Source organism: Trachymyrmex cornetzi, unplaced genomic scaffold (assembly GCF_001594075.2).
Source record: "Trachymyrmex cornetzi isolate Tcor2-1 unplaced genomic scaffold, Tcor1.1 scaffold396, whole genome shotgun sequence".
NCBI classification, from domain to species: domain Eukaryota; kingdom Metazoa; phylum Arthropoda; class Insecta; order Hymenoptera; family Formicidae; genus Trachymyrmex; species Trachymyrmex cornetzi.
Genome location: NW_017298703.1, coordinates 1,008,677 through 1,026,148, shown reverse-complemented (window position 1 = coordinate 1,026,148; position 17,472 = coordinate 1,008,677). Strand labels below are relative to the sequence as shown.

Genomic DNA, 17,472 nt, shown 5'->3' with positions numbered 1-17,472 from the left:
AACGACGCCCGGTACTCCCAGCTGAGGTTAATCTCGGGATTAATCCGGAAACGAACTCTCTCGCCACCATTTTTCTACGGTTCGTTATATTTCCAATTTATATCGATGAGCAACGTTATCGTAATTCTGGTTGCCGTTATCAGTGCGAAGAAATATGCTGGTGTGGGGAAGAAGAATATTCTAATATATCACGCACGATTAATTCCTTCAATAGACATGGTTAATTACACAAACGTATATAATATTTTTTACATTTTTTTTAGATCTCATAGTTATCTTTTTAGGATTTCTATAATTATTTATACGGTTTGAACATTTAATATATTAAAATATTATACGGAAAATCCGATTTTCTTTATACTTACATAATTGTAAGTTATAACATCCAAACTACATGCTACAGTCTTGGTCATAAAAGCATAAAACACCTTTAATTTATTGCATTTTCTTGGAGAAAACGTAATAAGAGCTAAAGAAAGACTAACAAAACATTAAAATTGTTATAAAAATAAATATTAATTTTCAATAAAACTGTTTTTATCGTTAGGAGACGTAGACGTTTTACATTAATTTGTTGGGATGTTTTACAATTATGATCAAGGCTGCCTTATGATGCAAAGGGCCACTCAGTAAAACAATAGGATAATCTATAGTAATCTGAGATATTTTGTTTTAACAAAATAATATCGAAACAATCAGAGAAAACTTTCACGCGCTTCCTAAACAGCTTTGTTGAAATTATAATTGCAACGGATGAAATCTTCAAATCCAATCTGCTGTTTAGGTATGCACGACGAAATTCGATCTATCGTTCTTGAATAATTTCGTACTTATAGTTCTTCTCCTCGCTTTGCTTCACCCCCTCGATAAGCCGATAACTGTGCACGGTTTGCAGGATCCATAAATTAGGCGCGAAGTTCGATTTGCGCTCTTTGATAATCCCCTCATTCGCATATGAGAGGCTCATGCATTATAACTTGGCGATGCATTTGCATGTCGCATCGACAAGCTCCAATCTTCAGCTGAGTTAAACAAGCAGTATCAATATATAAATATAGGTATAAGATGTTCTGTACATCTCCAGTTATCTACTAATTCTTTAACTAATTTGCAATTGATTTTTCTGTAACAAAAATGTTAAGTTATTTTTAATATAATGGTATTTATTTTCAGTAAATATTTTTCACAAATTAAATTTCAAAGTTGTAAATAAATCTTTTACTTTTTAATAAAATTGAAGCCTTCATCTTACTAAAATTAATTAAACAATTAATTAAAAACATATTTAAGACTGGCGCTAATAAAAAAATCGATAGTTTTACGTGCATACATTACTTTATCATGCAATATTTTTATACAGAACAAATGGGTATTAATTTAATTAATTTCTTTTAATAAGAATTCTGAAAGTTAACGTTATATACATACATACATGTTTACAATGTGCAAACTAAAATAATATCTTTAAATTTATTACTCTGTTACAGGAAAGATACATGTTCCTTTTAGCTTCTATTTGCAATTTTTTCTTAATTCGGTTTGTATTTCTTATTTTACTCAAGCAAATAGTTTCGAGTCATGGTTACAATGGTTATCTTGTATTTCTTAATCATTAATAACTACTACAATAGTATTTGTTGCTATTTGTTACAAACATCTAAGAGAAACGCTCAAGAAGAATAGAGAGGAAATGAAGAAAATATCTCAACGGTGATATCAAAGAATCTCAATCTTTAAAATAATTCTAAGAGAGAAACTGAGCCATATTTGAGCCATCTTTCAAATTATTAAGCATTCCTGTCAAAGAAAATATTATAATTTCTTTCTAGAGCAAAGTGCTTATAAACAAGTGTAGGCAAGTAAAAGTCTACCGATCACATGCGAAGAGAAACCCTTTCACACATGGCGCAATCTCACCCGCACACATTTTCGACCCTACTTCATGCCTCGAAAGCGGTCGGGTCTCCCAAACCCCAAACCCACCTTTCATCGCCATTCTACAACCAAATAAATTTCCAGCCTTGAATCGTGCTCGACCCTTTTTGTTCCCGTGAGTACGGTAGACGGTGTAAAATAATGCGCTGATCTAACCTTCTCCATTTATTGTGAGAGAAACTCTCTGTAAAGCTACCCGACTATACCAAAGTTTAGTCGATACATTTTGTCCTTTGACATTTATACTCATTCGTCATAGAATCATAAACAATTTTCCATAATCAAGAAATATGAATAGTATGTCAATAGAGATGTGCAAAGTATTAGAATACGAATCTAAGAATACGAATCTAATCGAATTAAATTTTACTTGATCGAATCTTTATAATTCAAATCCAAACTATTCGAAAATTTCGAATCTACGAGGTTCAAATACTGATCATATATATTGACAAACTTATAAAATTATATTTCCCGTTAATAAGCAAAACATATAAAGATTTTTGTATTATCGGTATATATTTAAATGCAACTTAGATAACAATAACTATATTATTCATTAAAAGTTGTTTCAACGATTTAATTCAATTTAATTCAATTTGATTCAGGAAAAAATTTTTTTGTTAACTCGAACAACAAAAATGAAATTCATTTTGATCCAATTTGACATAAAAAAAACTTTGATTCGCACATTTCTACATGTCAATATGATATACATAGATTTTGGTTGTTTTAATATTTTTAATTTATTATTTTAAATAATTTATTATTTTAAATAATATTCTTAATTTTCTAAAGTAATTGACATTGATATATTTCAATACTATTTATAGTATTAGATATTTAAAAAAAAAGATCAATTATTTATCTTCAATATACTGATAAAAATCTGTAAAAACCCTAACAAATCACCTTGCTGATATAAAGTTCAATAACTAATGTAATATATTTATCAAAATTACATTATTATTAAATTATAATATAGAACATTAAAGTTGATATTAAAGTGTTTTTTACATCATAAAATAATAGCAAAATTTAATCTTTTGCACAAATTTTTATTTTCTAAATTCCTTCAGTACATAAAAAAAAAGAAATAAAAATGCATTACGCATGCATCAAAACAATCTGTAATTAGAAATATTATATGTAATGAAAATGGTAAATAATGACAAATAAAAGTATTTTTTTAATAAAGGTGCCCATCTTTCATGCAATTATTACATTTTCTCATTTATGTTTGTTTCAACACAAATGAAAAGAAATTAAATGAAAAAATTCCGTGTTTTGTTAAACTATATACATGTGTTTCTCGTAAATGTTAATTTGCAATTTATGTCAAATTAATTGGCTGATTAATATCTCCCCATGGTGCAAATGGGGTTCCATTGTATTCCACGCAATTTAAAGACAAATACTTTTACACAATACTCCTTTTAATCATTTGCCCTGAGCTTTTCATTGTCATTCTATCTTTTGCTTTCTCTCTCTCTCTCTCTCTCTCTCCCTTTTTCTTTTTCTCTTTCATCGTCTTTTACTTTGCGCTTTGCGCTCAATTCCGACGCTTTTAATAAATAAATCGTACCCGGAATTCTTACTGCTCGCTGTTTCTTCCGAGAAACTCACGAGCTATTTAACTGCCGGAACTCAGCGGTGCCGCACCCAAACTTTAGCCGTTTTTCATTCGCTCGTTTTCACCCACGCCGAGATAAACTTTGTTCATTTTCCATTCCTAGTTGTATGTCGCCACAGGGGGCATCGCGACAAAGCCGTATTAAGCCTTCGGCATGCATATTAACCACGCTTCTTTCGTTAATCAGCAGGGGGGCTACATCATTCCACGTTTAAGCATGCTATTATCGTGGAATGATGTAGCCCCCCGTGCGATTTGTATAAAACGCCGACATGCACGTAAAGCCAAAGATTAAATATACTGGATTATGTCAAATCAAATGGAATTATATAATGATTACTATTCCATTTACATAATATTCAATAATTTCGATAGATGAAATCTACAACAAACAGATCATATGAATGTGATCATGTCATGAAACTCATGAATCCAAATTCCAAGAGAAATAGATAATTGTTAGATAAAATGTTAGAAATATTATATAGAACATCTATGATGTTTCATATCAATTTATCTTTTCAAACATAATATATTCTGCGGTATATTTGAAATAATTCGTTCTTATACTTAAACACTATATCGAACCGCAACATGATTCCATGTTTATGTAAGCAAACAGACTCGCTTACCCTAACGTCGTAAACTGACAGAGGGCAAACGCGAAATAAGTCATGGCTACGCAATGTTGACTGCTTTGCTGGAAACCAATCTCACCGAGAGAAAATTTGAACGAGGGAAATTGCCGAGAGGAAAACTGTTGAAAGTTATTTTTCTAAATTGCATGTCATGCATGACTACGCTTGGATACGTACGCATGAGAGTGCGAACGGTATCGATCGATGGTAAAAGTCCCCACTAACGGACAAACAAATAGGTAAGAGGATCGAGTTACTAGGGCATAACGCGATATAAGGGAGAAATGGTGAAAAACTTCCGCATCCGATATCACGGGGAGCTTCGACAGCGACGAGCTGTCGCGAGCAGCTGGATCGTTCGCATGAACTTCTTTCGAGAGCAGCAGCGTGCCGCAGCTGCGGATCCTTAGAAAACTCGGATCGCCTTCCGCAATAAAAGGCGACGTCGCTTGCCGGCGCCGTCGATGACGCGGAAGGAATTTTTTGATGGAGATGGTTGCTCCAGCAGAGCTCGAAATAGTCATCTGTGAGGAAGCACGATCTTGTGTAAGATATCAAGTCATCTTGAATGCAAAGAAATATATATCTTTGTCATCGTTTTTCTTTCGAAAGAAAAACATAATTCTAACAAGAATATTTGAACCAATTAGTGTAAAGAACAAGATAGCGCATAATATTGCCAACTTTCCTTTCAATCATCAACCTGATATCTTCTAGACTAAAAAATCTTAGATATTTGTTCAGAAAGAGGAGTTTATAAATGAGAAACGTATGATCGTTACAAAACATATATTTTTATTTATTTTTATAAAAATTAAAATTTAAAGTATTTTACATAATTTTGAGAATTAATAAATATCAGTCTATAGATTTTTGATCAATGATAGAGATCTCGATAAAAATTAATGTATTTTATTGGCCCAATTATTAACTTTCGAACACTAACTATAAAATCGGACTTGTTATCTTTATAACCGGATATATATATCGTTTCATCTTGAATGCAAAGAAATATATATCTTTGTCATCGTTTTTCTTTCGAAAGAAAAACATAATTCTAACAAGAATATTTGAACCAATTAGTGTAAAGAACAAGATAGCGCATAATATTGCCAACTTTCCTTTCAATCATCAACCTGATATCTTCTAGACTAAAAAATCTTAGATATTTGTTCAGAAAGAGGAGTTTATAAATGAGAAACGTATGATCGTTACAAAACATATAATCTTATTTATTTTTATAAAAATTAAAATTTAAAGTATTTTACATAATTTTGAAAATTAATAAATATCAGTCTATAGATTTTTGATCAATGATAGAGATCTCGATAAAGATTAATGTATTTTATTGGCCCAATTATTAACTTTCGAACACTAACTATAAAATCAGACTTGTTATCTTTATAACCGGATATATATATCGCAAAAAATTTCCCAAAACTAAATTGTCCGTTTGAAAACTAAATAGTTGGCAACATTAGTGGTGCATGAAATGTCATACTATTCAATTAGCTCATTAAAACTATACTTGTGGAGTATCGGTTTTGTAACTGTGTGAACAAATTCTGTACTTTGTAGAAATTTCATTAGGTGTGACATCACAAGTCGGAATTAGATGAAAGTGTACACATTAGTTTGTGAAATGGCGGACAATAGTTTACTTTGAGCATAAAGTGAAAATTATATTGTTTTTCACAGAAACAAAGTTTGGCAGAAACTTGAAGACGTTTCCGTCTACATTCGTGCAATTGTGTCGTATTATCTGAAGATTTGTGTTCAAAAGTAGTCAAACACAAAAGCAAGTCTCCAAGTTGTGAGGCAAAACGTTATATTGAATTCATAAGAGACAATTTTCCAGGTTATAATTAATTCTAAATAATTAATTCTAAATACCAGTTTTGTACTAATTTTGTTGAAAATAAATGTGTTATATGTAAAGCAAATAGTACGACATTTCATGCGTGACCTCGCATTTATTGAAATTCCTCTTTTTTGAAAAGTCAAACTTGTTAAAATATACAAAAATCAAACTTGTTAAAATATACAAAATACTTTAATATATTAGCATATTTCGGTGCTGTTTCTATTTAAGAAATACTTTGAAAATAGAGTTTTAATTTCATTCGCTTCTTAGTGATAATGTTTATAGAATTGCAGAATTAAAAACTATTTTTCTATTTAATTTTTTATCTAATCGTAAGTATATGTATATCTATATTTTGAATTTAAATTTTAATAAAGAAACAAACTATTTAAAAGTTATTAAACAGAAACTATACTAATTATAAAAATAACTAATTTTTTGGCCCTTTTTTCTAACCAATTTGTTATCCAATAAGACTTCTGACATAATAAAGTATTAAAGAAGACGTTCGAGAGATAACAATGGTTGGAAGTATTCTCAGTCGCGCGATTGGCATATCACGGAGGTTGGTAATCTTCTATGTTCAGTTCGATTGTTCGGTATCAGCAAATCTGGTAAAAGTCAGCAATGTAAGAGGATCTTACATTGACTCCATTTAAAAGCAAGTTTGAAAAAATTTACTTAAAATGTTTAGTGTCTTTTTAGTCACAGCACATAAATTAAAATTTTTTAAACAATTAAAATTTGTTCAATTTTTTTTAGTTCCTTTCTAATTTTGGAAAATAAGAAAAAGGAAGAGAGAGAGTTATATAGATAAATATTTTTTTTATTTCTTCATTGGAAAATGTCATTGGTCTTTCAGATCACGGATATATATATTAAATCAGACATTTTAAAACAAAATCGTCATATTCATTGAACACGTTTATCTTCAAAATAAATTTCCGAGATAATACGTCGATTCTTTTATCAAGATTTTGATCATATAATACGATCATTTACGCGGCACATATAATGATGTCGATGAAACTGATCCTGTGTAATTTGAAGACGGTCGTTGTTCGCCGATCTATGATGTCAGCGAGATAAAAGGGGAAGTTGAACTCAGGTCCGACAATTTGTGCTACGACCTATACCTTCCGTCTTCTTACTTTACCCCTGCAATTCGCGGATGTTCGGTCAATCGACCGCACACCAACGATGGACTCTTTAACGATAATCCTACGCTCGAGCTGGTCAAAATCCTTCAAGAACCACGATGCTACTACGTGGTCAGCATCTTATCACCCTTCTTGTGTGTCAAACATCGCTTTCGGTATAGAAGAAATCTTCGTAAAGAAGATTTTATGGCTCAACATAAAATTTCACGTTATCCACTTAATGATGGAGAAAATAATGTGACTCGTTACGCATAATATTGTAATAACATTAACTGTATAAATTAAATTTTCAAATTTAATTTCATTTCATTTTCTAAAATTATACAATTGCTCGAAATAAACGTGACACTGAAGAATTTTTCTATCATAAAAAATAATATTCATTATAATAATTAGATAATTATTAGGCGCTTCCTCATATTTTATATAGTCACCATTGTTAAAGCTGAAAGCAGTATAATTTTATTGTTAAAAAATATTAAACCCGATATTTTTAATATGTTTTAAAATATCAAAAAATATAATATAATTAATAATAATAATTTTTATTAATACATAATAGAGAATGGCTGAAGAAATTTAAATAGAAGAAATTAAAATAAGTATAGCTACGAGCCAAAACAAATAAATTTTAATGTACATATAATAACGTTGGCATTATAAACATAAAACAAAATATAAATATATGCCTACCTCTAAGACTAACGTTTCGACCACCTTCGAGTCATTATCAAAGTACTAAATATAGTATATAATATAGATAATAATTTATTAGTCATCTAGATCTAAAGATGTCCTCTGCGACTCTCGCTAAGTCAGTATGGATTGCGATATTTTTCTGTATATACAGGATGCGAGATTTGAACTCCCAACACGTTGATTACGAATCCGTCGCTCTCACACAGAGCCATCTCTTAAAACTTAACTGTAATTAATTTAAATAGATTTTAAAAATACGAAATTATATATATATATGGGTGTGTGTATATATGGATTTTCTTCTCCTATATAGTTTATGTTAAAAGTATTAACTTGTATATTAATTTGTTTTATATATATAATCTAATTAGTTATAAAATTATTATGTTATATTACTATTCCGCAGGGATAACTAATCCGCATTATCTGGACTTAATGAACACAAACTCGAGTTCAATAGACTGTGGACATCACATGTACTTCACGTCATATCCATATATGCAAATATTTAATGTAACAATCGAAAAAAGTCGGAGTACACTATAAGCTACAAGAGCAAGATAAAATCGTTAAAATAAAAATACTATCTAATAATAGATAATTGTATTAAAGAGAACTATCTCGTTTCTCTCGTTGTTAATATTACTTTAATTGATTTGAGCAATATAAAGCTTTTAAAGCTTTTAGGGTTTATATACAGTAAAACAAAAAAAAATATTTTGGTATTTGACTGAACAAATTTGAACGCTTTCGCAAACTTTGTATCGGATTGACCGTAAAAAATTTTATGGACTAACTGGACAAATATGCTGAAACATTGCTTCTGAACACTTCGTTTTTAAATATTTTACTACACAAGTACTTTTTTGCACTGCCACCATTTCGCAGTGTCGAAACCATTTTGAGAAATCAATTTAATAATGATTTTTATTTTTATCTCTTACCAATCTTACGCAAGTTTTTATAGAATTTCCTGAATATTACATTTAAATTACCTTTTACAAAAAGTTTTTGCATTACTTTTACTCTCACAAATTAATTGTCGCATATGCGACTACTTATATACGCATAAAGTGTAATAAAAAAATCATAGATTCTGTGTATAGGTATGTAATGGAATTTTTTAATTTTTATGCGAAAAAAATGAATATTTCGTGAAATATTTCATGTATGTTCCAATTTTTAACGAGAGAACAAATTCGTACGAGTAAACGACTCTTTTGATTTTTTCTCTCTTCTTTCCCACTATCTCTTTCTTTTTCCCTGTCATTTCCAAATAATCTATTAATCTATTCCATAATGACATTTAACATCCGCTGGACGTGACATTTTTCGATTGCCATCCTATTTCTCCCCTCCGACGATTAATTCCTGGTCGATCGAAGGTACATTATCGGAATTCGGCGAATTCCGCTGTATTCGAGCAGGATCTCATGTATGCGCCGTTTCACGTTCCCAGATGAGCTAGACGGAAATAGAGAAGTAAACTTGCATTTTCATAGCGCATTTGAAGCGAAATATCGTTCTTTAATTTTTATATCACACGTCACCTTGATCAAATGTAATCTCCATTTTAGCTAAAATAGCGTTCAAAGTTTTAGTGAAGTGCTTCTGTGAAAAGTGAAGGTAAAATCCAGAGATTTAACATACACGAGCTTTAATGCAGCGTGATGAGCATGAGATAAACTGTGTCCGAGTTATACAACGAAATGAAAACGAATAGATATAAACATTTAAAATTAAACATTAAGAATAGAATATTTAATTTAATCAACTAAATTTTGATGAAAAACGGACTACATATAGTAAGTAATTCATAGACAAAGAGAAATATGAGCGATTCGAGATATCGTGTACGATGTTACGTTCAATTTTGTCATGGAAATGAATTTAGTAGTAATTGTAGTTTACGCCCGAAATGTAATAACCCTTTAAGCGTTATTCTAATCGATATCCACAAACTCGTCTCGTTCGATGACAGCCGCAAGGCTCGAAACAGAGTGAATGCTCATTGAGAGCATCGTTGGGGTCACGTTCAGAAGGCCGTGCACCCTTCTCACGGAGGAAGGAAAACCGGAGAGAGATGAATTGAGCGACGAACATGAGAGGTGGACGAGCGATCCACTTGGTGATAAATTTATCTAGCCGTCAGCAATTTCAAGCAGGAAATCTTGCGATTTGAAATAGCCCGCAGGAAGATCGCTTCGCCAAATTCTCATCTGGTTGCTGCAGAAAGAAACTTCCCGCATCATCTGATGGATCGTTTGCTAATCCTATCTTATAAAAGAATTTGTTTACAATTTCTTTTTTAGATATCGATCGCTGGAACGTAATGTTTGTATGTATTTGACCGAATTTCCATATTGGCACATAACTTATTCACATATTTGCGATTCAAAAGGTTTACAGACTATTCTTTTATTTGCGGATTTATAAAATAAATTTGCGATGAGGTTAACACAAACACTAAGATACTGAATATAAAAGACTTCAACGTTTTTATTTTAAGTCATTTGTAAAAACTGTTTTTATCTTAAAATAAAATAAATGCAAACAAAGCATAAACAAATAAACATGAATAAATAAACACAAACAAATAAACACAAACGAAAAGAATACAAAAAATAAAAATCGCTTTTTATTTCTTCGTTACATATTTATTTACATAAATTTAATTTTTCCATGTTTTTTCTTTTTTATGTCCGTGCTAGTTTTATAGAACGTTACTTTATAGAAAGCTACATGCGAATATGTAGCTTTCATATATTATCGTTTAACGTATTCAATTTCGTTAAATGCAAATTCTACTATCCAGGAAGAATTTTAAATTGAAATATATATTGCTAACGAAACATGCACACATCCTATTTCTATTAAACCATAATCTTATCGAGTTGCAACAGTCGTCGTCTCAAAGCTACGGTGTATCACTTGCCACGCCAGGAATCGAACGGCGAGCAAGGCAAGCTACATGCATCGCGCGGTTCACTCCGACAGTGTCACGAATACAACCTGTCTAAGGGCAACAACAGCGTGGCACTGTTATAGATGCACGTAACAATGCACTGAACATACACAAGAGGCCTGTAAACGGAGTAAATACAGCCCGCAGGTGGCGAGTAGGCGGGTCGTAAGTGCACGCGCTGTACGCATCGCGTTCTCGTCTCGTAAACATGAAACCTCGATCCGTTTTGGTCACGCATGGAACACGGGCGGCATTGTCACAACTGATGGTGTAAGCTGCTGCGACGACGAGCAGATACTACTTGAAAGCATTTAATCTCTTCGGCTATATCACGCACATATACGTCATGTTCCACTAATCTGGAAATTTCTTCAAAAAACACAAAATTAAAATACTAATAAGATTAAGATTGTTATTTATGCACAGTAAACATGAACAAATCAAATTGAACAATTAATTAATATGTTCAACTACGATGATCACTCTTAATTTCTAACATAGGAATTTTTAATATATGTATATTCGAGTTTGTAATATATGTGTAAACATCAGAGTTACGATTATTTTTGGCATATTCACTGTGGTTCGCTGATTTTCAAACTCGCGCATCTGTCGTAAAATTTTAATAAGTTTAAAAAAATATATTCAAGACATATATTTTGCCGAAAGTTTCAGTAACACATAAAGATGCAGAAAAAGAAAGAAAATAATTATATTTTAATTTTGCATAACTAATGTAGCAGTTTATTTAAGAAATTATGAAACATTTTGTCTCCAATTCCGTACTAACTTATTCGAACAAGAATTAATATATAAATCTGTACACTCTAAATTTCTTGCAGTGAAATCTCACTCCAAGAGAGTGAAAATGCAACCACCCTTAAAAAAAAGTGAAAATATTTCACTTTTTGAAAAAAAAATTACGATCTTCACTCTTTTTAGAGTAAAATCTCATTTTTTAAAAATGAGGTTTCACCCCTTTGAAGTAAAAATTCACTTTAAAAAGAGTGAAAATTGTCACTTTTTTTTTAAGAAGTGTAATATTTTCACTTTTTTTAAGGATGGTTGTATTTTCACTTTCTTGGAGTAAGATTTCACTGTAAGAAATTTAGAGTGTACATTATGTTATATTGTTATTAATTTATGAATATGGGCAATATTAGTCACATGGAATTATAATCATAAAAAATTAAATTAGAGATAGAAATAAAACAAGGATTAGGGTAGCAAATGAGACACTCATCTTATGTAAAAAATTTGAAAGGGCGTAAAAATGATAATAAATGTTTATCATTCGCTTCTAACGGTGTTTATACACCGTTTCTAATGATCTATAATCATTCGCCATTGAGCACTCGCTATGTATTAATTAAAAATTAAATATATATAGGGATATAAACTTTGATAAAAGAGTCAACAATTTTGCTACAGCTGTCAAAGTATGAAAAATATTACATAAAATATATTTTCAGTGAATTTTTAGAAAAATTAATATGATCTATATAAATATAAAATATATACTACAAACATTCTGATTTTACTGTGATTTTAAGAATTATGTTTCATTCATTTATAACATACATGTATATATTATCTGTATATTTGTAATGTATATTTACTTGTGCATGTGATTATATGTTCCTATTAATATATTAAATACAAATTAATATTATTTTTTTATTATATTTATAATAAAAAATAATTTATACATGACGTAAAAGAAAAATTTTATGACTAAAAGAAATCTTTTTTCTTTTGACTTAAATGTCGAAATATCTGGCTCTTTATAGAAGTAAACGATCACTTTAAATTCTTCATTTTCATCTCTCACGCATTTATTATTGCTGATACTTTACTATCTTCAAGTTTGAGAGATATGTATATTTACACAATCTGAATCATAAGAAAAATCCATTCAAGACATGAGAAGAAAGGTGTGGCAGTCTTGAGTGCACTTTAGTTGGGAAAATAGGACAATAAGAAAGAGAACCATCTGAAAGAATGCAATATGATTGTTGTAAACAATCCACTTGCTATGATTGTTGTAAATACACAAACATTTCGGAAATATGCGGGTTAATATTTATGTCATTGATACTTGTAACTTGAAAAAGTAAAAGTCTCGAAGATATGGACGGAATAAAGAAGGGGTGAAACGGTGAATAACACAACTATGAGAAAAATCCTTTTTCTACGCCACGCACGTTCGTCCACTTGTTTGCAGTTCTACCGATTTCTCATCATTTCGTTCTCTCTCTTTCTTTTCTCTACCGGTACAAAGACTCGATGGGATGTGCTTTCGAGCTCTTCCGGCTCTCTATCGGAACAGAGAAGAACGGTGGGAGCTCAGCTAGATGCAGTGCGGATTTACATAAATTATTTGCCGACATAAATCTAGATGATTCCTTTCCTCGTGTCGCGAGCATAGAATTTGAAGAAGGGATATATGAGGCCAATGACGAGTCCATGAGTATCACATTGTATTTCCCTATTTAATGCAATAGCAAATTCTAAATGTAGCTTGCGTCGTATAAATAAAAGAAATGGTTAGAGAAATTTATTTTTCAGTGGACACAGAGGATGTGTTATCGTTTCAAATATTCATCTCTATAAAGTCCCCGTAACATTCCATTTCTAGAATTTTAATGCAGTCGATAGGATTTTTTATTTCGTGGCTTTTCTCTAGAATTGTAGAATATGTGCGCATATTTATACTATCTGTTGATCTAAATTCGTGTATTCACCTTCTTTACGTTACATTTATTTGCACCGAAATTATACTTATATTTATTGATATTACTAAAATCTAATTTTTCAATTTGGAAATGTATGTTAATACAAATGTTTAATATATTGCAGTTATATTAAACATTTGCATTAAATTATCGATTATTTCCTTTTGCGCAATATCCGATTACTTTTAGAGAGGATTTAATCTGAAGACAGGATCAATTCCCCAATCTATCTGTCCATCAATCTTTCTTATATCCCTCCCTTTCTGATGACAGCCAGAATTTGATGACAGATTCTTCATTTTTGACTATGGGGAGCGCAGGCTGTAGATCGTCGAAGTGGAATGTCCAATATGTTCTTGTTCGATATGCAACGGAGCTCTCGTATATTGAGGATTCTGGTTATTGACGGGAAAAATTATGTGGTGCTCGTGTATTGCCGATCTGGGAACGCGGAGATTTTATCGTAATGCAATTTTGTAAGCATAACTTGTGATCGCTTTAAAGGAGAATAGTTGAACAAGAAAATATATTGAAGGAAAGAGTAATACTTAATAAAGTAAAACTGTCACGGGTCTTCACTTAAAGACATAGTTATAATTGAGAAATAATAATTAATGTCAGAAAAGCTATTATGAAAAAGCTATTATGAACGCATTGCAATTCTGATCATATCATATTTGTTAGTAATGTTTCCGCACACGTCGCGTAATTAACACAGTATGAATGATATTAATATTAATAGATTCATTAGAGATTTGATAGATTATTAAAAATTTAATTGTAAAATATAATAACGTTCAATAATACACTTAATAAGAGAGCCAATATTCTCGAATATTATAATGCAATTTACGCGTCTTTTCAATATTCTTTAAATTTTTAATATTTTCATAAAATATATAAAAAGGAAAAATGATTAAATATATCAACCAACATTATTACACGGGATTTAGTTTCTTTCACACAAAGTATTGAGAAACATTCATTAAATTCACCTTAATTCGTTCATTTTAACTAACAGACGAAGAAATAGAAATTCTCTGTATATTTACTTTTCTTAATATTTTAATATTTAAAGTATCTTAAAGATTACTTTCATCAGAAGCAAACGACTTGAATAATTTGTATCCGCTGCAGAATTTCGCGCAAATTTCGTATTTCCCTCACGATATTCCCTGGACGAAGCACTTCAGAGTTGTGAAATTCCACGACGTTGTCATAACATTCATCTCCAGTGCAAACGTGACGACTCCCGAACGCACGATTTATCGCTGCAACATTCATGTGCAAGGCACAGTTCATAGCGTGAAACGCCATGTATCGTCGCATTAAAGCTCCGATTCGTCATTGCAGCCGTGATACTGCATTATGATATATATATCGACATCAGTGTTTATTTATAGATCAATAATTTTTTCAAAAGATTAGAAAATTTTATTAAACACGTAAAATTATATAAATATATTATACTAAATATGCAAACGAACAAATTCATAAGTATAATTTTATTTAGTTTGAATTCTATTTTTTCACTATATTGTATAATATTCAATAAGTTTTTTAGTATTCGCTTATCAATACATCGTAATCCTTTTTCACAAAAAAATGAGTATCGTGGTGTGTTATGAAAAACCAATTATTTATTTATACTTTAAGACAAAGTGATATATATAATATTTTACTACTCCAAATCTCAAAATCATAACTGCAATGATCGGGAATCACGCTGAGAACAGAATTTGCAGACAGAACTAAACCTCCAATCTGAAACAGCGATATATTAAGCAAACAGGTGGTGTATCCAAGCGGCCGTACCGTCAGTAGTCGATCTTTCGAATTGGCAGCGATACTTGGTCTAGAAGGCCAATTTTGTCGTGATGTCAGTCGTGAATGGAATCCCGATGGGAACACTTTAGACGTTCATGTCCTAAACTCACCACGGAGATATGCTGGACATGCATAGGTTTGCCAATGAAACGCCTATACGATTGTGTGTACCCTGTGCGACGCCCGGCAATCCGCTGAATAATTATCTCCATTCAATACGTAATCATGCTACTTCCCACTTCTAGTAATCCAGAGTTGGTCGCTTGACCTCTCTTCCCCTCCCCGTTAGAGATATAATCTCATTTAAACCGTCTCTGAGCATATTCGATGGTGAGCACATTCTGGTTGTATTGTGCTCACGAATGCGATTGTTGCACGAATTTCTTTGAAATATATCGCGAGCGCATATCGGAAGCACGTAGTCCGACATAATGGTCGAAGATTCAACATATACGAATAGTTATTGGTTAACTATTCATACAGAAATGTAAAATTATTCAGAAAAAGATACTTGACGAGACATTATATTACTGAACAAACGTTAACTTTTGTTAAAAAAGATAATTCTTATTTATCATTTTACAATTTTGATAACTTTAACATTTATATGATACTGCATTATAAGTTAACGTTCAAATTATTTAGATAAATTAACGTATATTATCTTTTAAATTGTCTTTTTACTCTTTCTCGTTTTGAAAAATGTTTCTTTATATAAGAGAAATCTATAAATTATATTTAAAATGCACTTAATATATAAATATGAAGTACGCTAACGCATTGAAAAGGGCATTAGTCAATATATGTAGATTATAAAATCAAGAAAAAGAATCTTCAAGGCAAAAATTACGAAAAAAATATCGTTTTTACATTTATCTCTTTTTTGGCATATAAATTTGAATCGATTCGTACATGTTGTTCATTAAGTTATCCTCTTGATGATGTAATTGGATGTCATGTCGGATCATTAAGGATGACGTTCCATTAATCGCAATGACATATTAATCGTTTGTTAAAAACGATTGCCAATCAAACACATTTAATCTCATTGCGGCAGTTCTGCCTGAGGCTCCATTTATCAAAATAATTTCAAAATACTTGCTAAATTTGATTTCAAGAGAATCCAACTAATCCAACTTATAATAATGATTACATGTGCGCATGTAATCACTTCGTTCGAATTATTGACATTCTTTACGATCGGCATTCGATTCTTGACATTCGGTTTACAAGCACGATATAACACATCTCTTTCTCCATATTCCCATTATTCATTACACGCATGCTGGCTGTCCGCGCGAATTATGCGAAGCGTGTAATGTCAACGTGAACCGCCAAATCGAATCAAAATATCATGTTGCACCGATTGCTGGCTTGTCTTTGAATGCATAAATATTTGTCTATGACTTGCTTGTCAGCGTCACTCAATGGGAAATCCGGAATGCCCGATAGAGCTTCGTACGACTACGTATCAGTGATATCTCACAAAACAATAGCGATTTTACAATAAAATGTTAGTGGATTTTTAATCTATATTCAACTTGTACACAATATATATTGCAAAAGACCCGTTTAATATAAAAATATGCCATAAAAACATTTTTACACGTATTATTGTGACCGAACAAAATTGCGAAGAACACGTATATATGTAAGTATTACAGTAAGATAAAAATTGTCTCAAAAAATTTTTTTCTTAGAAAACTTGATAAAATAATTGTTAGAAAAGTATTTCTGAGAAGATGTATTACGTAATATTGAAATAATTTTATTTCAATCAATAATTCTTGCATTGCATCATAAACTGAGAAAGTACAGTAATACCGACAATTCGTATCAAAGCTGTCATGATGAAAGTACATTTTACAGCTCATAAATCGACTGAAGCACTAGTTGTAGTCGAGGTAAGGTAAAGTAGTTATACATAACTTTGTAGCATACAGGAGAATCGCTTAAGCCGTACAAAACAGTGAGCATTGTCACGGAAGAACTTTATGAAAGGAAAAAGCCAAGAGG

At 31.1% G+C, this 17,472-nt stretch overlaps 1 protein-coding gene across 1 annotated transcript in view; it reads right to left on the bottom strand.

The window, feature by feature from the left end:
- The window catches only part of KaiR1D (Kainate-type ionotropic glutamate receptor subunit 1D), a 441,399-nt gene that overhangs the window by 221,035 nt on the left and 202,892 nt on the right, over positions 1–17,472 (bottom strand). The gene's annotated exons all lie outside the window — the stretch shown is intronic.